This window comes from Pipra filicauda, unplaced genomic scaffold (assembly GCF_003945595.2).
Source record: "Pipra filicauda isolate LSUMZ 115617 unplaced genomic scaffold, ASM394559v2 scaffold348_size1222971_pilon, whole genome shotgun sequence".
Lineage (NCBI taxonomy): Eukaryota > Metazoa > Chordata > Aves > Passeriformes > Pipridae > Pipra > Pipra filicauda.
Genome location: NW_024104474.1, coordinates 233,225 through 255,265, shown reverse-complemented (window position 1 = coordinate 255,265; position 22,041 = coordinate 233,225).

Here is a 22,041-nt window from a genome sequence, read left to right as displayed (position 1 = left end):
GCAGGGACAGGGAGGGAGTTTTTCCCCCGCGCCCTTCGAGATGCTGCTTGCCCTGGCAGGAATGTGCAGAGCAGAAATCTCCTCTTGCAGACTTTGAGGTTGCTCAGAAACTCTGAGGCAGCAAAAAACGAGCGATGGCTGAAGGGAGACAGCAAAGCTATGAGGGATTAGACCTGGCCTTGCTGTGTCTTTGTGGCAGTTTGAGTGTTGCCTCACCAGAAGATGAAATATAGCCACCCTTCAATGCGTAGGGTGAGAGAAAAGGGGAGGATTTACGTTGATTTGGACTTGGGTAATAATTTGGGGAATGAGCAGGAGCAGTTTCAGCCGCCTGCAGTGGCAGAGGCAGTGGCAGGACCCCCAACCCCTGCATAGCCAGTGTGTCCTGGAGAGCTCCAGCACTGCAGTGTGTCCATGGGGAAGGATGGAAACTGCTGACTTTTTACTCTCTGTGAGAAGCAGTAAAACCTGGCAGAATCACTCCTTTTTCTGCATTTTTCTCTGGGTTTTTTTGTACACCCCAACACTTTTTATGCTGACAGTGTCTGGGCAGGAATTCCCGTGATGTGGGATGGGTGAAGGACAACACCATCCAGTGATGCTGCAGAAAAAACAGGTTCAGTTCCCTTCGTGCCCTTCAGCCGAGACTTGTGGAAGCACAGTGGGATTTGGGCTCCGGGGTGCCATGGCATCTCATTTCCCAGCCCCTCTTTTTGGCATCATACCACAGATGGACACCCCGTCCCTGGAAGTGTCCAAGGCCAGGCTGGACGTGGCTTGGAACAACTTGGTCTAGTGGAAGGTGTCTCTGCCCATGGCAGAGGGGTGGAAAATGATGAGCTTTAAGGTCCATTCCAGTCCAAACCAGTTTGTGATTCTATGATCGTTGCTGGGCACTGATGTGGTTTGTGCCACCACAGGATTGGTACTGGTGCCTTGGTAGCCCTGTAGCAAATTCAGTTCATGTGGACTAGCTGGGAATGAGTAGAACTCCCAGTAATAAAGGGGGGGGTTAGTCCTGCGTGAAACTGGCCTAAAAAAGTGTCAAAGAGAAGAGATCATGAGCTGGATGGAGCCCCACCCATGTTAGAGAGCAGGTTATTGCTCATCCTGGAGGAATGCGGAGATTTCTTGGCATATGTTCTGCTGTCAGCAACCTCTTCTCAGGTTGCTAATTCGGACTGACCCCTGGATGATCTCTCAGAAACAAAGGAGAGGCCTTAATTGCCAAACCCATGTCCTGATTCAGAGAGCAGGGAGATGTTGGGATCGGGACCTGAGCGTTTTCCCATTCTGACTGAGCATGTGGTTCATCTGCAAGTGCAAGTTTAACACGGAGACTTGGGAGGGTTTTAGGGAGACACAGCTGTGCTGAGGGTGGAGAACATCCTTTGTGGCAGAATAAATCAGTAGCTAGTGCTCAGGCTGTTGGTGAGCTTGGCCACGCTGCTCCTGCTTTGCACTGATGCCCACTAGATGTCAGAATTGAACAAATGCAAGGGGAGGCAGGAGCTCAGCTCTCAAATTATTCCCATTTCTTTTTTTACCTTCTGATTTCTGGCCTGCTGTGTGGTAAAATGACCTTTGGGCAAGGAGGATCTGTGTATTTAAATGGTAAAGAGAGCAGGGGATGCAGAGGAGAAATGACTGAGACAAAAAAACCTGGCCAGGTTAAAGTGCTTGTTTTGCCCATGGCAGCTCAGAGCTTAAATTCTGCTCCAGACACAAAAATAGTTTTGCTTTTTACTCCATGGGACAGTGGAGTTTTCTCTCTCCCGCATGACAAACCCTTTTTGATAAAATGGCTTTAGATAAAATTTTAATCGAATTTTCCATCCACCCTTTGCCTTGGCTGTAAAGTGCCTTTGGTAAGAGGAAAGGTAGAGAAATAAATGCTGGTTGTGAAGAGGGTTTAATTTTAGAGTTGAAGTTTTCTACCTGCTCCCATCTCTCCTCTTATTCAGGAGCTCAGCTCATTCACTGCAGCTGGTTAACATTAGCAAGGGCATCCTAATGGTTCATAATAATTAGATGTGCTAATTAATGCTTCCACAACCAGCAAGAAATTTGCTGCTGTCTAACATTCACAGCTGCCACTGTGTTTGCTCCTTTCAGACCTTCTGCAGTCTTTAAAATCCTGATTTTTTTTTCCCCTCCTTTTTCCCAGGACAAGTTTATGCCTCAGTCTCATGACATGGGGGGGGACTGTCTGTAGGAAATGGAGCACGAGCACTTGACAATCATGATGTGGTGAAGGATTCTGAGAAGGTGGTCGTGACATGTCCGTGGGCACTGCTTTTTCTCTGTGACAAACAGGGAGTCTGGGGCTAGAAAACCAGTGTTAGCCCTGAAAGGGAGCCCTAAAACACGGGTCTTAACTCTTCCAAGAAAGTAAAGCTCCTGAAAGTGATCAAGATGTTTGTTTGAGATTAAATCAGGGGGAGATTAAACTGGGAGGAGCAGCCCAAGAAGGAGATTGGGATTTTGTGTTGGCCTCCAGGCACCAAACTAGTTTAGGGCATAATTTATCTGTGAGAGTTGAAGGAGGAGACCACCAGGAAAACCACAGAGCCTGGCAGGATCCCAGGGATTACAGGCCATGATTAATGAGAATTTTAAAAGAATCTTATGTGCTTTTGGCAACAGAACCTTTTTCTGAGCAGTGGGAAGGTGATGGTGTTGGCTGAGCCTTCTCATCTGGGATAAATAATGGAGGGGAGAAAATCAGCATCCCAAAGAGAGGGCTGTGGATTTAAATAGGCAAAAGAAAACCCATAATCTCATCAACAAGAGGTCCTGTGCAGAAGAATAGGGTCAGAAACATTTAAACCTGGGGCCTCAATGACACCTGTGGGTTACTGGGATAGACTCATTGAAGCTTTTAGGTTGTAAAAGACCTTTAAAATCATCGAGTCCAACTGTCAACTTAATAATGGGGCAACAAAAGCCCAATCACCTTTTCATGTTTTAAAGGTCTCTAATTTCCTTTTGTGGTTGAATACTGAAGGCAGTCTTGTTCAACAGTGAGGAATCTCCATTAAGCAGGTTTTCCAGGTATTTGGGAAGTAGATAGAGAGGATTAAAAAAAAAACCACCACAAACAGAAAACCCTGAGATAGTCTCTGATGCAGGGGCTGCTAAGGAATATTTTAAGACCTTTCCTATTTAGTGGAATGGTCTTGCAAGGTAATTTGAGGGGAAGTAGCACTGACAATAAGAAATGGTAGAACTGATTGCAAGAGCCTTTGACTTGTTTGGTTTTCTGAGCTGGTTAAAACCTGTTGTTGTATTAAGTGCAAACTTGGAAAGAACGGAAAGAAACACTCGTCCATGGTATTTTTTTCAGCTTCTTGAGCTCTTAAGAGCTTTCAAAGGATTCGCTGGTCTTGCTGGTTAATTTTCGGGAGCAGGCCCCACACCACGTTTCCCAGCAGAGAAAAGGACTCAAATAGATGAGGTTTGTGCATCGAGAAAGATCCCCCTTTTCAAAGGGTTGGAGCAGCAGATCTGTGCATCTGCAGTGTGTTCAGTGAACCAAAACACAGCTTTTTGTCCAAAAATCCCATGTGACAAAGCCTGCAAATACACCTACTGAAGTGGGGGTGTCTGGGAAAGACCAGAAGGGAATGGTTGGCTTGCTGCTGCTGTTCGAAGAGCATCACAGATTTTAGTTCTTTCACTGAAAGAGATGGAACAAAAGCTTGGAGCTGAAATGTTAGGCCTTGGTTTTCTGCCGTGAATATATGACTGTATCTTTTTTAAAATTAGTATTCATTTGGCTTATTTCCTTATGAAATGACTATTCAGTTGCTGTCTGCTGTTGGGCAACAGGCTGTGTTCTGACACTTCTGCATTTCTCATCCCTCTCTGGCTGAAATAGCTCAGCAAAAAGTTGCCAATAATCCAGTTTCCCCCAAAAAATCCTATTTTTAGGAGAACTTACTATTTACTGAGCACGTTGCCTGGTCCCACTGTGAACAAGAGCACAGATTCTCAGTGTGGTGCTTGTGCCTGTCATCAGTTGACATTTGCAGTGTTGGCTCTGCTGAAGAAGAGCAGGAGCAGAGGGCTGGAATTCCACAGGGACATGCTGGGAGGCTGGAGTCTGCCACGGTTTGAATGTGAATGCTGCTGGTGCAGGAGACTCCATCTGGTTTGTATTCATAGCCCTGCAGGGGCTCCCAAAACCCAGGGAGCTGGTTTGTGGGAGCTGAGTGTGACCTTTGGAATCTGCTCCTCTGAGCAGCCAGAGAAGCTGCAAGGTTCGAGTCTGAGGCTTAAAACTCTCTCCTTACTTGATGCTAGGGCTGTTGATTTAAGGATGAGGCATCACTGGGACCTGATGTGAGTGGTTTTCCTTCCAACCCTGAGCATTCTCAGATCTGCCACCCTTTGCACAGTCCCAGTCGTGGAAGGAACTGGGCTTGTTTCACCTCAAAACTGCCAGAGCCAAGGGCCAATTTGGCAAAAGAGGGGGGTTCTGGTGCTTGTGCCTCCTTTGTCCTCCTAGAGAGAAGGAGAAACAGATGAGATCTGTGGAAGAGCTTGGCTTTTTTTGTCCATGATTTGCCAAGAGTGGGAAATTCGCTCTTGAGCAGCCCATGACATACAGCAAAGCTCAGCCAAGGCTCAGCTGAAAGTCCTGTGAGCACTTTGCCTTGTCCTTTTCCATGTGTGTTCTCTCTTATCTGCTGTGAGTGCAGAGAATGATGTGATTCCTGTCCTCCAAACACACCTCCCCAGCCCCTAATGTGTTAAAAAATATGGCAAGTGCTCGTTACAGAGCTGGTAAATGATGTTCTGAGTGGCTGAGCCCAGCGTGGGGCAGAGCCCTGTGCCAGGTTCCCCTGCACAAATCCCAATTAATGTAACCACAGGACATGCTGCTGCAAGAAGCCACAGAGCACAAATGCTTTGCCATGATTAGGGACCTGTAGATACTTGCTAGTGTGGAGTGCTGCCTGCTTTGTGGTTATTTGCTCTTTTGAGTCCACCTTTAGAGGAGAATTGAACAAGTCAGGCACCATCTGATTCCAAGACACTGATTTTAGCAAAAAACCAGTCATACAAAGTCTGTCTTCCCCTCGTTTCTCCCACCTCATCCTGCTCTTCACGGATCAGGGACAGGCAGTTCAAATGTGTACGGATACCACGAGCTGAGAACATGAAAGGCAGGGAGACAAGGCAGCTCTGAAAGTAGGTTAGAGATGAAACAAGCCTGAAATTTGGCAGCTGCAGGCAAGGCTGGGTGGCCCAAGGGAAATGGCTCGAAATGATTGATGAGATAAATGATTAATGAAATGGTGTGATCAGCCTGGCGCGGGATTGCGTTTGTGTTTGGATCCCCAAGACAAAACCTGAGAGGAGAAGGGTGAGTGTGAGTGATGCAGAGCAACAAGTGCAAGGGCAGCATCTCCCAGAAGACAAGTAGATCACTCAAGTCAACCTCATGTTGGCTTTATTGCATCCCGTGGGGTGTAAAATATGCCCCTTGCTATGACCCTGTTTGGAGGATTGACTCATCATTTGGTACAGGATTTGCCACCTGCACAATTCTGTTTAGGCAGCTCAGATAGACAGAATTTCATCTGAATTGCATTTGACACACGGAGTTTGCTCTTACCTTCGCTGCCATCCACTGTGCAGAGCAGGTTTTTTGGTGGATCAGGAATATGGAGTCTCCTGGGCTGTTTGCATAGGGGTAGTAGTAACCTTGGGGTGCGGGGGGTGTTCAGATCTCATTCTGCTTTTTCCTGGCAGATATTTCTTTCAGGAAAGCAGGATGTTGGTGTGAGTTGTTCGAACAGCAGCTAATCTGTCATGCTGATGGTTGTGTCAGTGGAGTCTAAATAAGAGATCGATCTGTGTTTACACCCCTCACCAACTTCTTGGAAGATTTTGGAACTAGGAGAGTGGCTTGTGGGAACTCGTTGCATCTGCCATTAGATTAATAGATCCAGACCTTACAATGACAGAACTATGCCCTCAAGGACTTCTTTTTTTTGCCAGTTTAAAAGACAAATGCATCATTATGTGATTCTGTGTGATCACTGTTGCTCAGATCCAAGTGTTTCCAGCGCACAGTAGGGCCAATCAAACCTGTTCATTAGGAGCTGGCTTGAAGAACCAGTCTCTTTGGACCCATCAGATGACTTCCTTTCCAGAATGTAGACACAAGTGCTGGCTTTCCATGGCTGGCATGTCCCAACAAGTGGCCGTCTCCTCCAAAATCAAACGGGAAGCTTGCAGCAAAAGCTGCCCTAGGAAGATGCTGTTTCTCCCAGAGGTTGCAGCACCTCCTGATTATTTAATGCCAGCTGGCTGGGATGGCTGGAGGCAAATATGGATGTGCACGTAGCAATGGATATAGAGATATAAATATGTCTTTCATATGTAGATTTTCTTCTCCCCCTTCGCTCTACAGCTCTTCAGCTGCTGTTGATTAGGAGGACACTGATTTATAGAAACCAGTATAGAAATGGCAGATTTCTTCACCTTCCCCTTTCTGACATGAGCAACTGCTTCAAACATGGCTTGGAGAAGCTGAGCTGATTTTCCAAGCAACACCAGTCTGGGCTCTGTTCCTGCTGAATAGAGAGGCAGCTGGCTTTGCAGCCTCCCAGAGCTGCACAGGGAAAACCAGCTCTGTGTGAAGGTAATTTATTTCCCCAGGGACAATAAACTTACATGGGATGGATTGTCAGAGAACCGAAAGTTGGATTTTTAAGCAGTCCTGTGCTGCAGGATTGCTCAGTCTTTTATAACTGTGTTGGTTGCTCTCTAGGCTGGATGTAAGTTCTGGAATGACTTGGAGAAAGGTTGGGGGAAAAACCCCAATATATTTGTGTTTGTCTTTTTCTCGTTCTTTTCCTCTTCTTAACAACATCCTTCATAAGACCATGTTTTGGGGAGACATTCAATGGCTTGGATGTCACCCTTGGGCTGGGTGACATCACCCTTTAAATGCTGAGGTGGGTGTCAGGCCCTTGGTAATTTGGGGAGCACAAAGTCATGAGCCGGTGGATTTAGCTGACCTTCTGCAAGGCATTGCCATCAGGAGATAAGGAGCTCTTAGGAAACCATGGGGGTGTTACACGAGAGCCTTTCCCTTCTCTGACTCTTGCTGACAACAGTTGGGTGGCTCCTCCACACAACCTCCTGGGATTTTTACCATTCCCCATAATAGCTGGGCTGTGCCATGAGCTTGGGCTCTGATTTGGTGAGATGCCAGCGGGGCACTGCGGCCGTGCCTCTTTTTGGCTGAACCTCAGGAGGCAGGCATCCAAACATCAAGGGTTTCTTCCACGTCCAGCATCTAAATCTTTTTAAAATGAAGGGATTAAAACAAGGAGGCAGAAATGAGATCCCCATGTGATCGCTGCATGTAATCTGTGCTCTCCTTGAGGACGTGTGACCTCAGGAAAACCAGACCTTGCTGCTTTTCCTCAGTTACAAAGGTGTCCCCAGGTATTTGCCTTCAACTGAAACCTCCAGGGCATGGAAAGCTACCAAGAGTCATCAAGACCTACCACCTAATAATGGATTGTTGCTGAGTAGGCTGGAAAGCCCTTGAGACCAAAGATCTCTACGATGTGTCATCACCATGAGATGGAGGAAAAAACAACTGTAGAGGAGCCAAGGGCACCGGTCTCTTCTGGGATGGTACCAGGAAAGAGTTTGTGACACAAGGAATTCATCTTTCTTGTTTTTAAAGAATCATCACAGAATCCCACACTGATTTGATAGGAAGAGACCTTAAAGCTCATCCAGTCCCACCCCCTGCCATGGGCAGGGACACCTTCCACTAGCCCAGGTTGCTCCAAGCCCCGTCCAACCTGGCCTTGGACACTTCCAGGGATGGGGCAGCCACAGCTTCTCTGGGCAGCCTGTTCCAGGGCCTCCTCACCCTCACAGGGAAGAATTTCTTCCCAATATCCCATCTAACCCTGCCCTCTTTCAGTTTGAAGCCATTCCCCCTTGTCCTGTCCCTCCAGGCCCTTGTCAATAGTCTCTCTCCATCTATCTTGTTGGCTCCTTCAGGTCCCGGAAGGCCACACTTAAGTCACGCTGAAGCTTCTCTTTTCCAGGCTGAACAATCCTGATTCTCCCTACCTTTCCTCCCAGCAGAGCTGCTCCATCCCTCTGATCAACTTGGTGCCTCCTCTGGACTCGCTCCAACAGGTCCATGTCTTTCCTGTGCTGGGAACCTCAGAGGTGGAGGCAGCTCTGCAGGGGGGATCTCGCTGCTTTCCTTTGGGGTCTTGGGGGCTGAGAAGCCTCAGGAGAAATATCCCAGCCCCATTTCTTGCTCTCAGACTCCTCTACAACCATTCCCTAGCTTCTGCAAGGGCACATCTTGCAGTCCCACTGGGATGCTGGGAATACAGAGGGTAACACTCAGCTCCTCCTCATGCTCTTTTCCCACCTGTCCTCCTTTCCTTCTGCTGGATGTGACATTCACATCTCAGGGTGTTGGGAATCCTGACAGTTGCTGAATTCTGTTTCAGAAGCCAGGCTGTACTTGCAATTTGAGGTTTCTTTGAGTAAAGGGAAGGCTAAAAAAAAACAAATCATTTCTTTTTAAAAGATGGGTTATGAGAAGAAAACGATGAAAAAAAAAAATGGAGTGCTGAAAGAGATTGGCAGGGTGGTTTCATCAGCTGCTTGCTCTCACAGTAACCATATAATTTTTTTATCCAGGAGAAAAAGCTTTTCCAAGTGAAAAGTATCTTCAGTGCAGCTGGTTGCACCTTGTCTGCTCTCAGGGTAAGTGAAAGGCAGTGTTGACTGTTCCCCTGAATGTGGCAGTGAACAAGCCAGTTCTGTTGCCAGCACACTCCCAGGTAAAAGGCTCTGTGCAAATGCCAGAGGAGTGTCTCTGTCTCCAGACTTGAAAACTCAGCTGTCATTGCTTTCACCTTAACATGAAATAAGATGCAAAGGGTGTGGAGAGAGAGAACAGACAAAAACTGAACTCTGAGCCAAATTAGGTCTGCTGTGAAAGCAGTTTTCTGTTCCAGAGGTCCCTTTCTCTCCACAGGGGCTGGGTTGACCTTGGGTAGCTGCCAGACACCCTCCTGGATGTCTCTCACTGCTCCTCCTTGGCAGGACAGAGGGAGAAAACAAGATGGAAAATCTCCTGGATGGAGATAAAGAAAGGGAGATCATTCATCAGTTACTGTCCTGGGCAGAACAGACTTGCCTTGGAGGAAATGAATGTATTGCTAAAATTCGTGCAGCCTGGGGAAGAGGAGACTGAGGGGGGAACTCATAGAAGCCTAAAACTTCCTCCCAAGGGGCAGCACCGATCTCTGCTCTGGTGACCAGTGGCAGGACCTGAGGGAATGGCTGGAGCTGAGTCAGGAGAGGGTTAGGGTGGATATCAGGGAAAGGTTTTCCACTCAGAGGGTGGTTGGTACTGAACAGGCTCCCCAGGGCAGTGGGCACGGCCCCAAGGCTGCCAGAGCTCAAGGAACATTTGGACAACACCCTCAGGATCAGGGTGGGGTTGTTGGGGTGTCCTGGGCAGGGCCAGGAGTTGGACTCGATGGTCCTTGTGGGTCCCTTACACATTTTTTTGGGTCACATCTTTATCCTTTTATATTACCATTTACTGTAGCTAATAACAACCAAAACAGCTACATACCTGTTTTCCTTTGCAACCAAATTGTCTAAAATAAACCACACACACACATATATATATATATATTTATATATCTGTAAACATTGATCATCTAGTATTGATGTACTTTGATTCACCCCAAGGGATTTATTAGCGAAGAACAAAAGTTACTTCTGTCTTTTGGGGCAGGTTGTAACAGTCCCTTCCAACCCACGTGACTCTCTGATTAAAGTAGATTTGGATGGTGAGAAACAGAGACAAAACATAGAGCAACATCTTCTCTCCACCCCTCTTTTTCCAAGCCCAGCTTCACTCCTTCCCAGCTCCTCTATCCCTGAGGGACTGGGAATGGTTGTGATAAGCCTGTAACAGCTCCTCTCTACTGTTCCTTCCTCCTCCCACTTTTCCCTGGAAAGTACTGGGCAGAGGAAACAGAGCAGCTCCAGCAGTGGAGAACATGGGCTGAGACATCCAAAATCTGCCCTATGGGCAAATGGACTTATCCTTAAGGCTTTCCATTCCAAGTCCAGTGCAGGGAAGAACCTCGACCTTCTCTTGTGGAATATTTGGGGTTCGATTGGTAACTGTCCTATTTGAGAGTGTAAGGACATCGCCAAGTTATTTAAAATTCCCACTTCCCTATCTGTTCTGGCCTCACAGCGCAGTGTTTAATAAGTCCTTTACAACACTGAGAACTAAAGGCTGCTTAATAGCTTGTCACTTCAAGTTTGTGTTATTTCAGCATTTGCATAACTGCATTCAGGATTTTGGCACTTCACATGAAGCCACCACAGAAGTTTGAGCTCCTTGGCTCACCCAGCAAGAGGAAGCAGGTTTGAGGGTAGATCACACGGGTTCATTTTCCTGTGGGGTGGGCAGGAATGTTCTGGTAAAAATAGGCGACTTCTCTTTGAGCCAGGCTGATGTATCTGAAGTCTGTGGTCCTCCCACTTCTCCTCTTCTCTGGCAGCTACTCCAGCAGCAACAGCTGCTTCTTCAGCCCAGGCAGCTGGGATCTTCCAGAACAGAGAAACCTGGGCCCAGTTCATCATCTCTGTTAAATGCCCCCATGTCACATCATACTAAGTTGAGCTCATTGAGCAAAACCCCCAAATCCCTGGAAGCTGCCAGTACTTCAGCTGGATCTCTGGAGTAAAGCACCTTTCTACCCTTCTCCTGGTTTTGTTTCCCCCTATGAGCCATCACATTTTCTCAGGAGAATGTGTTTTAAGAACCCAGCCTGCAATATGTTGGATGTCAACCCAGCTTTTTGTTTGGAAGGAGTTTTTTTGCCCATGCCAGTGAGAACTGGCTGAGGTTCCTTTTCCAAGAGATTTGTAACTATGCAGAGTAACCACGGTTTCATAGCTGGGCTCCAAAAGAACCTGAATTCCAAATGCTGATGCAGGAGTGGCACTGTCTCACGGCACTCCAGATGCTTTCTGCCTGCTCTGAGATGGTGAAATGGACGTGGAGCTCCTGTTTATACAGATTTTGTCACCTGTGACTGTCCTGGAATGGCATTTTTAAGCCAGCTTCTAAATCTTAAAGGAGAACTTCTTCCCCAATCCCCTGACTACCTGGCCATGATCTTTACAAGTGTGTAAAGCTGTGTTTCCCCTTGTCCCTGTTATCTCTTACCGTGCTGGTGATGTATCAGGCCTCCTCTAGGTGGTTCTAAAACCCACAATAAACATTTTTACTCTATCTGTCAGTGTGAATATGTAGGTACTTTTCTTTTGTAAGGCAGATTCCTTAAACTCTTCTTGTTCCTGGCTTATTTCTAGGAAGCAGCAGGTGTCCAGGCAGGAAAACACCATCGACAGAGCCCATTTGCAGCCTTGCTCTCTGACAATTTTCCCACCTTTATAAAATCTTTCTGAGAGCTCTTTTAAAACTGGTCCTTCTATTTTTGGAGGCCCTCTAGTTGAATCTTAACCTCAAAATATCTGAGTGAACCTGTATCAGATTCGATACCCTTAGAGTTGTGAGTGGAGAGAGGTTTTTTTGCCATGTGGAAAATTGACGCTTCCACTTTGCACCAGCTGTGATGAAGGAGTTTTCTTAGGATTTCTGAAGGAAAATGCTCCCTGCTAATGTGTTAGGAGGATGGTAACAGCTGCTGTGAGTTGGCAGTGCCCCTGGAGGCTCCTGGAGTTCGGAGAGCGAGGGCAGAGCGAAACAAGGGAAGGTGAAACCAGCAGCTGGGGGAACGTGGGTAATGAAAACAAGCCAAGAATACCCTTTAGTCATACCCTTTAGTCATGCCAAATGTAAATGTGAACATTCCCTATCGCTGGCATCCGACTAAAAAGCGGAAGCGAGTGAGCTAATGAGATGCTGGAATTAATGTGGTGTGTGAGAATGCCACGGATCCTGAGCAGCTCAGGGAGCAGAGGGAGGTTGAAGTGAGGTGATAGTTTCATTAACATCTCCCCCCCTAATCTTTTTGCATGCTCACAAAAGCCTTTGCTGATTTAGAGAAGCCTGAAATGTGTCTCCTGTCTTCCATGTGAGTGTTTGCTGCTGTTTGCGCTCCCTGATTTTAAATTATTCAGGTGGAACGGAATAGCAGCTTGTTGTACAAGAAACCTGTTAGAGAGCGAGACCTGTGCATGGAAGAGGCAGAGGGAGGGCTGGTGGAGTGGTGGTGGCTGCTTAAATTAGCTTTGATCCCAACCCTGATACGAAGCCAGGGTGGAAAAGCAGAAGTCCAAGGCTGTCCACATCCTTGGCTCAGCCTTTTCCCATTTGTTCCCCTTGCCCTTCCATAACAGGATCACCTCTGCTGCAGCACTGGCACTTCTGCACAGCCAGAAGGGGTTCCTGTTTCCTTACCCTGAGAATGATACTAAAATTCACCCCATGGCTCAGAAACTGGAGAAGTAAATGAGCTGAAATGTGTGTTTTAACTTCCTCTGCACTCAGGGTGAAAAGCTGAACGTTCTCTGTGAGGAAGTAGGAATTTTGTCAATTGCTTGATTCTGAAGTGGAGGAAAAGAACCTCTCTGCCCCTTCATCCTTCTGTAACCGTCAGTGACAGACTGTAAGTGTCACAGTGTGAACGTTGGCATCTTCTACCAGGGCTGCTGGGAGCCACATTTTCCAGTATTTAGTTCCTGTGTGACACATGAGATGAGAAAGGCTCTGCTGTGCTTGCAGGAGGAGCTGGGCTATGCTGGGGAGGGGGTCTCTCCCTTCCAGCGGGAGCAGCTGACCTTGGCTGCACACGGGTGTGAGATGTGGCTTTGGAGATGCTCTGGAAGCCCCACGTTTGGAAAAGTGTCATCTTTTGGGGAGAGTGGCAGATGGCAGTGAGCAGCAGTTGCTGATCCCCAGCCACACAGTAACAGCTCTTCCTATTCCTATCCCTTTGCACACCAAATGTGGGCAGCAGGGGATGGTCTTGGGCTGACCTACTGCAGCCCCAAGAAGTTTTCAGTGGTGGTTAATTCTTCATAGGATTGCCAGGCCATTGAAGTAGTGTTTGTATGTCAAACTTTTTTTTTGGGGGGGTGGTAGATGCTGCTGTAAATCATGGAGTCATTCAGGTTGGAAAAGACCTTTGAATTCATCTAATCCAACCGTAAATGATGTGACTTCAATAAAGAGCTGGGACAGAGTTGGGCTCTATGCAAAAACGCCACTAGAGCTGTCAAGTAGTCAGGTTGTCTGTCTTCAGCAACCTTCAGGGTTGTTCTTGCCCCAAGGACTAATTTTTATCTTGTAGCATGAATCAGTTGTGTCCTTAAAAAAGCAGGCAAAGCCACAAAATCTGAGTCATTGCTCTTTGCCTTCAGTCAAATCTTGGCAAGGCCAATGTAAGTGGCTGTAGAATGGAGCAAAACATCAGTTGCATCTACATCTACCAGTCCCTCCATACATCCAGATGGGAAGTAGTGGAAACTAGCTCTAGCCAGGGCTCCCTGTCCTCCTGTGAAGTGCTGAGATCACACAGAGCATGACCTTGCATTGGCAATTCCCATTTCACCCTTTAATTAACTTGGCTTCCAGAAGTGTTTTTACCACCCAGTTATGTAGCAGTTAAAATTTACTTCTGAGAAATCAAACTCGGTTCCCTGCATATAACAGAATAATTTAGGTTGGAAAACACCTCCAAGATCATATAGTGCAACCTTGATATAAACCAAGAAATCCTATTATGGCTTCTGAATGCAAGTCAGTGGTGCTGTTGTGGAGGTAGAAAGCAAATCACACACTGGTTTGGGTTGGAAGGGACCTTAAAGATCATCTCATTCCAACACCCTGCCATGGGCAGGGAATGCTGCTGTTAATTCCCATGGGCAAACCCAGCACCATCCTTTGCTGACATTCCTGGAGAATGAGTCAAGCCAGGCTCTAATAAGCTGTAGTACCTGTCATTACTCTTATCTGGGAATGCTATTGAGGAGAGACTGTCAAATATCCTGTTACACTTCCAGTCCCAATCTCACTTCAGCTTTTTGAAAGCAAACCACTTTGTGTCATGTGTAAACTCTCTGTTTTGGGTTATGTGACCCATGCTGGTTTTCCAGTAAGTCACCAAAAAAAGGGGAAAAAAAGCTACCCTAAGGTTTTACACCCCAAACTTGACTGGTAGTTCCAAAATCAGAGTCAGTTTTGCTGCCTATCACTTCCCAGCCAAGGTGATAAAATGCCCTTGGACAAGGATTGTGAAAGCTTTCTTTGCAGCAGCTATTGTGGCAACTTGGTTCAAATGCCCAAATGCCAAGCAGCCTGAGAGTAATCTTGAAATCACCTTTGACACGGTTTGTAGCAGCTTTCTGAGAGACATCACAAAGAAAGGAGCAAAACTCAGCATCCCTGGCACTCTTGTGGTGCTCTTTCAAATTATTTAGCACCAAAATGATATTGTCTCCTGAGGACCTCAAGGCCAGGCTGGATGGGGCTTGGAGCAACCTGGGCTAGTGGAAGGTGTCCCTGCCCATGGCAGGGGGTGGGACTGGATGGGCTTTAAGGCCCCTTCCAGCCCAAACCAATCCCACGATTCTGTGATATGATTCCATGGCTTGCCTGGGATGAGACCAATCTGACCACCCACCTGTGTACCTGGAAACACATGTAGGTGCTTTTCCACTTGCCAAGTCCTTGTTTAATGCTCTGACTCGCTGCTCAAATTAGACCTTTCTATTAAGTACATTACTTATTAATTAGCAACAACAACCACCATTGCATTGTAAGACAATTATTTTGCCTAATAACACAGCACTCGCAGGAAGTCTCTGCTTTTCCATGAGCTCTAACTTGCCCCTGGCTTTCCTGCTGCTTGCTTTCAAAGCTGACAGCTCTCAGTGGCTTTGGAGAGGCTTTTCCTAGGAAGGGTTGTTGTCACACTGCTTCAATGATTGTTTCTCTGAGCTACCACAACTGAGATTGCTCCCTGAGGGCCTTTCTCAGACCTCTTCACACAGTTTACACCCTGTAGCTATTGGGTATTTCAAATATGCATAAGCTGTTGCTGTATTTCTGGACTATTCATTTCCTACTCAACTGTCTGTTCCGTGATGGATTCCCCCTTCCCCCCCGCCTTTGTTCTCCTTTTTAGTTATTTATTTATTTGGAGGGTTGTGAAATCCTCACTGGGAAAGTGCAAGTGGAGAGCAGAGCTGAATTTTAATTCTGCCCATCTCTGGCTTGATAGGTGAACTCGAATCATCCAACCTGGCTGGGCTTGAAGCTGTGGCAACACACACAGTGCTGTGGCAATGAATCAAAAAGCACTATTTGAAAGCTTTGTAGTTAGAAAAATACATTCTGGGAGACTTTTTCAGGATCTTGCTTGTATTTTAACAGCAATGCTAGTGGGATGTATGGCACCTTATAGGAATAACTGCAAGACATCCTAGATCAGAAATAAGAGGTAAAACCTTTATAATCTTCCCAAATAGCAGTTGGGAGTTGTCGGGGGGGAGGGTCCAACACACTAGATTCTTGCTTCAAGTTGACAGCTCAGCTCTGGCCCTGCCTGTGTTTCTGTGCTGCCTCCCACCTCCTGGTACCTCTGCTGAGGTTTCAACAACGTGCCAAATGGGCATTTTCAGCTTAGTTACTGAAATACTAGGAAGGGGATTTATTATTTTTTTCCCTATTTTTATTTTTAATTGCATCTTTTTCCACTTCTTGCAGGGACAGATCTTGCACCAGAAGAATTGAAATGCAAACTCAGAGCTCTGCACAAGCTTTGAGCTGCTCGGGACATCTGTTAGTGCCATGGGCAGGCTCTGGAGCAGACAGTGCTGCTGACAGCAGGCAGGAGAAGATCAGTCTGGACAGTGTTAATCCCAGTCTCTGGCAGGCTGGGTGTTGGGACCAAGCACAGATGGCTGCCCGTTCTGCAGTCACTTCCTTCAAGGAGCTGGAGCTTGGTGGTATTTTGTGAATCTATCTCATTTTAGCACATTTTGTGGCTTGTGATGTCACCAGGTAAGGACTGCCATAGTTTTGTTCTGTAGTGACACTCAACTGGCTGCTGAGGTTTGATTTCCCACTGCACTTTTCCCCATGCTGGAGCAGGAATCTTTCCCCCAGCTTGTGGCTGGAGTCTCCTGCCATTTAAATGGCTTTTATCTGAAGGAGTTAACAAGAGAGAGACCTCTTTCAGCTAGAGTAATACTCCTTCCATCCCAATCAAAACATCACTGGGAACTTGATTAGGAGGAAATGTGATGCAGATCATCGAGGAGAATATCCTCCAACAGCTTTGCACCTGGAAACGATCCTAGAAATCCCATTGTTCCCTGACAGCTGATTAACAGCAGCTCTTCACAGGGTCATTACCATACCTGGCTGAGGCCTCTCTAATAATCAGTTGAATTAATGCCTTCCTCGGGGTGACAAAAGGGACAAATCCAATCTCAGGGTGTATTTTCAGTGGCTCTGCTGAGGGAACTGTGACTGTGAAGGTCAGCACTGCAGTTGCCTCCTCTGGGTGTTGCTCTCGCTTCACTCAGAGCTTCCCCGCTGCTCACACCGAGTGGACTATCAAGACCTGAGCCAACTCCTACAGAATTCCCACATCTCTGTTCCCCAGGTTCGTTTTAATTCACTAGCACGTGATGGGATAACACTTAATACCCTTTATTCCTTGTGAGATGGAAGGAGTGAGATTTAGCCCAACAACTGCCCTTTGACTACATAAAAACACAAAATCCCAGAATGGTTTGGGTTGGAAGGAACCCTGAAGACCACTCCAGCAAATCCAGACAAATCATTTATTGATCCCTTAGTGCTGTGTGATGGATACCAGGGTGCAGGTGTGCCCGTGCGGGGGGAGGGGGGGGGGGCTCCAGTTTTTGAAAATGTGCTACTTGATATCAGGCTCTGAATGAAAGTTGTTTTCTGTATAGATTTTTGATGACTAGATTAATTAATCTAGCATCTCTATTAATATGTTAGCCTATTATTAATTCTTAGAGGATGAGCCTCTCCCTGGCTGCCAAACCTCTGCACTCCCTCTTCCAAGGTGGGTCTGGGTGTGCGCTGTGCATGTAAAGGCAAATTAAGCGGAGAGGCTTTGCTTGCTGATTAAAATCAGTGCCTATAAATAATTCTGATGTTAAATGCTGCCTGTGCCCTGCAGAGCTGTCAGAGGATGCTTTAAGTTAGTTCAGCACATAATGGGAGTCTTGGGAGTGAGTGGAATTCTGGTTTTGAGTGGGGACTCACTCGCTGCCTGTAGCCCAGGGTGTGGGGTGGTGCCGCTTACAGTCCTTGTGCCAAAGTCCATCTGAACAGCAGAAGATATCCCTCCTGCTTAAAATTTGGGAAGGTTCAGTGACAAACTTCTTGGTGGGGCTGTGTTGCGTGCCAGCAGCATATTTGTGCAACCAGGAGAGCTCATTCCAGTGCTCCACACTCACCTTTCACCAAATGATGTCCTTCAGTGCTTCTCGTTGCAGTGAATACTCTGATAAGTTGCTTGAAGGACCTCAAGGATATTCTCCCGGCATTGTAATTGTTCTGGAATGGGGGGTATCTCCTGGAAAAGGAAGGATGTGGGTTATTTTGCAGTGGGATGTTTTTCCATTGGAAAGCATTGCTTTTTCAGGCAATTACCCTGTGTTGGCAGAACGAATTTCAGTGAACAGTTGATAAAATTCATAATTAATGAGCTTTGGCTACCACGATGCTGATTCTGTTCAAAATAAGCTCACATTCCACGCTTGCTTTTCCAAATATAAATGAATCTGCCTTTAAGTGGAATCAAATGTCACTTAGACATATGTAGCCTAGGGGGGAAAGTACATTCTTCAGCTGTTTAGTACCTGTCCCAGTCTGTTTGCAAGGACGCGTTGATTTTGGCCTTCTGGGCACAAAGTAGCAAGAAGAAAAACTTTATTCTATGTAAAATGCTGCCTGTGGGGCAGGATGGATTTGTATAGGGTGAATACTGAAAGCATGAATTGGATGGAGATGCCTCTACGAGCTGTTTTTGATATCCTTGTCTCCATCTCACTGTTTTCCTCTCTCCTGGAGGAAACATCAAAAGAACTTTTCTGTGGCTTGTCTGGAGACACCCCTTGGCCAGGTGACAGTGCAAGTGATGGGTTTGGAGGATTAGAAAGGCTTTTGAGATCCCCACGGAAAGGGGGAGAGAAATTTTAAAAATCTTCAGCATTCAAGGGGGAGAGTAGTTTTGAAGAGCCTTGGGGGGGATACCCACAGAAACACCAGGATCTTGAGCTAAAGAGGGAAAGCCAAGCAGTGCACGGGATAGCAAAGAGTAGGAAATGGCACTTTCTGTGCTGGAGTTGGCAGTGGAGAACATCAACCCTCCTGTGTCTTGCAGGGGTAGTTGAAGCTCAGAACTGCAGGACAAAATCTTCCCTGGCCCCGAGGGCTTTCTGTGGTTCTTCTTGCTCAGGGATTTCTCCTGTTTGAGGCTGACAAAATAACTGGGCCACGATACAGAACTGACAGGCTTCAGAAACTGGTAGCAATAAATCCTGACTTGTTTTATCAGTGCCAACAGTTGAAGAAGTCCCTGAATGTGATGGTTGTGCTTCCTCAAGCAGTACCAGCAGGTCCTGCAAAGCACCTGGCAGATCTTAGAGAGATTTGCACAGGTATTGAAGGACCTTGCCTGTTATGATGCTGTGTTGCCTCCTTCTCCTCAAAGCAACCTTTCTGTGCCCCTACAAATGGCCATAAGAAAACTGGGCTGGGAAAGAGAGGGTTGGAAAAAGACAGTCTTTGAAGTCCCTTCCAACCCAAACATTTCTGGATCTCTGTTTCTGTCATTGCTGATGGACCATGGAGCAAGCTGGTTTAGTGAAAGGTGTAGGGGTGTGGAATGAGGTGATCTTTAAGGTCCCTTCCAACCCAAACCATTCTGTGATTGTTCAGACTGGCATCGACGGATTCATTGCCTGCAGAAACCTGCAGAACATTATAAATTAGCTCTGGCTACTCCGGTAGCCAGGAGAATATTCATGAAACAATTAGAGCTGAGAAAAAGTGATCTGTAATTGGTGAAAATGAAGGCAACCTCAGTGGCCAGCTCAAGTAGGTTAAGAATTGCTGTGTGATTAAATGCTCACACCTGCTAAACCAGAGCAGGGGTTTTAATCTTCAAACCAGCCTTAGATTAGCTCTGCCCTGGCAGAGATGCTGTAATTTATAATTTTTCATCTAATTGAGTGAGATGGTTGCCTGAAGTGTGGTGAGAATGTGTAACCCATCAACCTATTGGGTTGGCCAGAGTATTTTCCCTGCTCTTGGAGCTTGGAAACTGTGTCTTGTAGGAGATTAATATATGTCTGAGGAGGCTTAATTTTTTTCTAATAAAACCCACTTCACTTTTTTTTCCCCACTGTACCTCCTGCAAATGTCTGCCCTGCTGTCAGTCCTGTGGGAAGAGAGAAGCTGGCTGTGCAGTTCTGCCTGGCTGCCACAAAACTCAGGGGCTGGGATGTGTGTCCTGGGCAGGTTCAAATGTCAGCTGATGTCCTGAAGACACCCGTGGTCACTTAAAAGCTGTAACTTCCATTGACAGCGAGCTGAGGTGGGGTCAGGCCCGGACAGGGACCCTTCTCATGGGTGGGAGGTCCTGGGGGGCATCTGAGGTATCACAGGGAAGGGGTGACCAATCTTGCAGGTGGAGTGAAGGGGGCAGTGTGGGTATAAGCACTTGGTACCTCCTCGAGATTTTGGGATGTTGGCAAAGGGTTTAATATTCCTGTAGTATCCCAGTCCCTTTATGGTCTAATGCAGTTTGCAAGGCATGAAAGCAAATCCAACTCGGTAACAGAATTCAAAGGGGAAATAATGACTCGTGCTCTGCTTCAAATAATTAAAATATGCAGATATTTAGTGATCTATCAAGGGATATGAGGGAGTAATAAGACACTCTGTCCAATTTGTTTTAGGGCTGGAGTTGGAGCACTGTAGTATAAAATTATAACCTACAAATTAATCACAAGAATGTTCCCTGTATCTAGGTCAAATCCACATGTGAACCTCCACAAAACTTTTGCTTCATTCAGCTTTTTCATGATTATCTTTACTTTCTGGTGCATCAAGGGAGGTAAAATCCCTTTGATTTTTAAAAAAGAAAAAAAAAGGGGGGTTTCTGTTTTGTTTTGTGGGGGTTTTTTGTTGTTTTTGTGGGGTTTTTTGGGTTTCTTGTTTATTTGTTTGTTTTTTTCCAATTTCTCTTTAACTTCTCCTTCCTACCTCATTTTTAAAGTAGAAAGCTTTTTCTTTTTAAACAGGGGGAGGGAGGAAAAAAGGGAGGTTTTTTATGCATGTTTTTCACAGAAAATTGCTCAAATGCAACCAGTCCTGTCGTGGCTCTGAAGGAGCCATAAAATTTCATTACTGCTTCTGCAGTGTCCAAGGCTGTGTGCTGGTTTAAAGATCTCTCCCTAGAATCACTGTGTGCCTCTTTGCCATCCCTGTGTGGCTGCCAGGTTCAGTTCATGTCTACTCAAGTATTTCTTTTGGGGCTGAAACCAATTAAAACTGTGATGAATTAGAGGTTCTGCTTTTGGGTTAGCTCTGAATCTTGGCTTCCTGTGCACGAGCATCCCACTCTGCAGGTGACTGTGAAGTTGGACATGCTCTTATACAGAGAAGGATGAAGAGGGAGCTCTGTGGTGTCTAATATTCTCACTTTAGCTGAAGGTCTGAAGTGTGGTTGTGGTTTGAGGACACTACTAAAGCATCATCTTGTGTTGATCCGTCCTTGGTGAGGTCCAGCCTCGTCCTCTTCAGGAATATGAGCTCAAGGCCAGGTTGGATAAGGCCTTGAGCAACCTGGGCTAGTGGAAGGTGTCCCTGCCCATGGCAGGGGGTGGAATGGGATGAGTTTTAAGGTCCCTTCCAACCCCAACCATTCTGTGGTTCTATGAATGTTGTGTAGGAAGACTTCCAATTTTTTGGGGGGATTGATGGCAATGTCTGGTAGTCCTTGCCTTCCCATTCCCAACTATAATGCAGGCACAGCAGGTAACTGCCTGCCTGCTCTAAGGAACAGTGGGATGAGCTACATAGTGGGACATAGTAAATGGTAGCAAAGAAACCCTCTTCCACTCCTGTGCCTGCCTTTGCTCTTCAATAATAGCCCTTCAAAGAGCTTTAAAGATAAAGTGGCCATAAAAATAAGAATCAAAACATTCAGCTCCTATTTTCTCCTTTTGTGTTAAAGCTCTTAACGTCAGATTCCTTTGAAAATGTAACATCTCGTCAAGTTTGAGGCACTAGGAATAGTTCCTGTAAATCTTCCACTTCTAGAGGTGAAGAGAGCTGGAATTTTCAGAGCATGTCAGGAATATTTTAAGGCATTTTCCTGGTGAATGGTGTCTGGGATGTGTCTGGGTGAAGTCCTGGACCCTGAGACTGGGGCAAGAGCCAACACACAGCAGCTCTTTGGTACGTTTGTTACTGTGAGAAGAAAACCAGGGTGCCTTGTTTTTGGCAGCACTCCCCGTGTGAGTTACATTGCAATGTACACATTGCTACCCCAAAATTGCTCTCCTAGGCATGGTTATGGCAGGCTTTTTTTCCTGAACCACATATAAAGCCTGGTGCTGCATCTCACATTTCTGTCCCATGCAGTGAAGCGTCCTTGGAGCTGTACAGCTGAGCTGGCACCAGCTCAGAGCAGGCATTGGATTTCCAAACCTATTCCGGCTCACACAAGCACAGAATGGTTTGGGATGGAAGAGACCTTAAAGCTCATCCAGTTCCACCCCCCTGCCATGGGCAGGGACACCTTCCACTAGCCCAGGTTGCTCCAAACCCTGCCCAGCCTGGCCTTGGACACTTCCAGGGATCCAGGGGCAGCCACAGCTTCTCTGGGCAACCTGGGCCAGGGCCTCCCCACCCTCACAGCCAACAATTCCTTCCCAATATCCCATCTAACCCTGCTCCCTGGCAGTGGGAAGCCATTCCCCCCT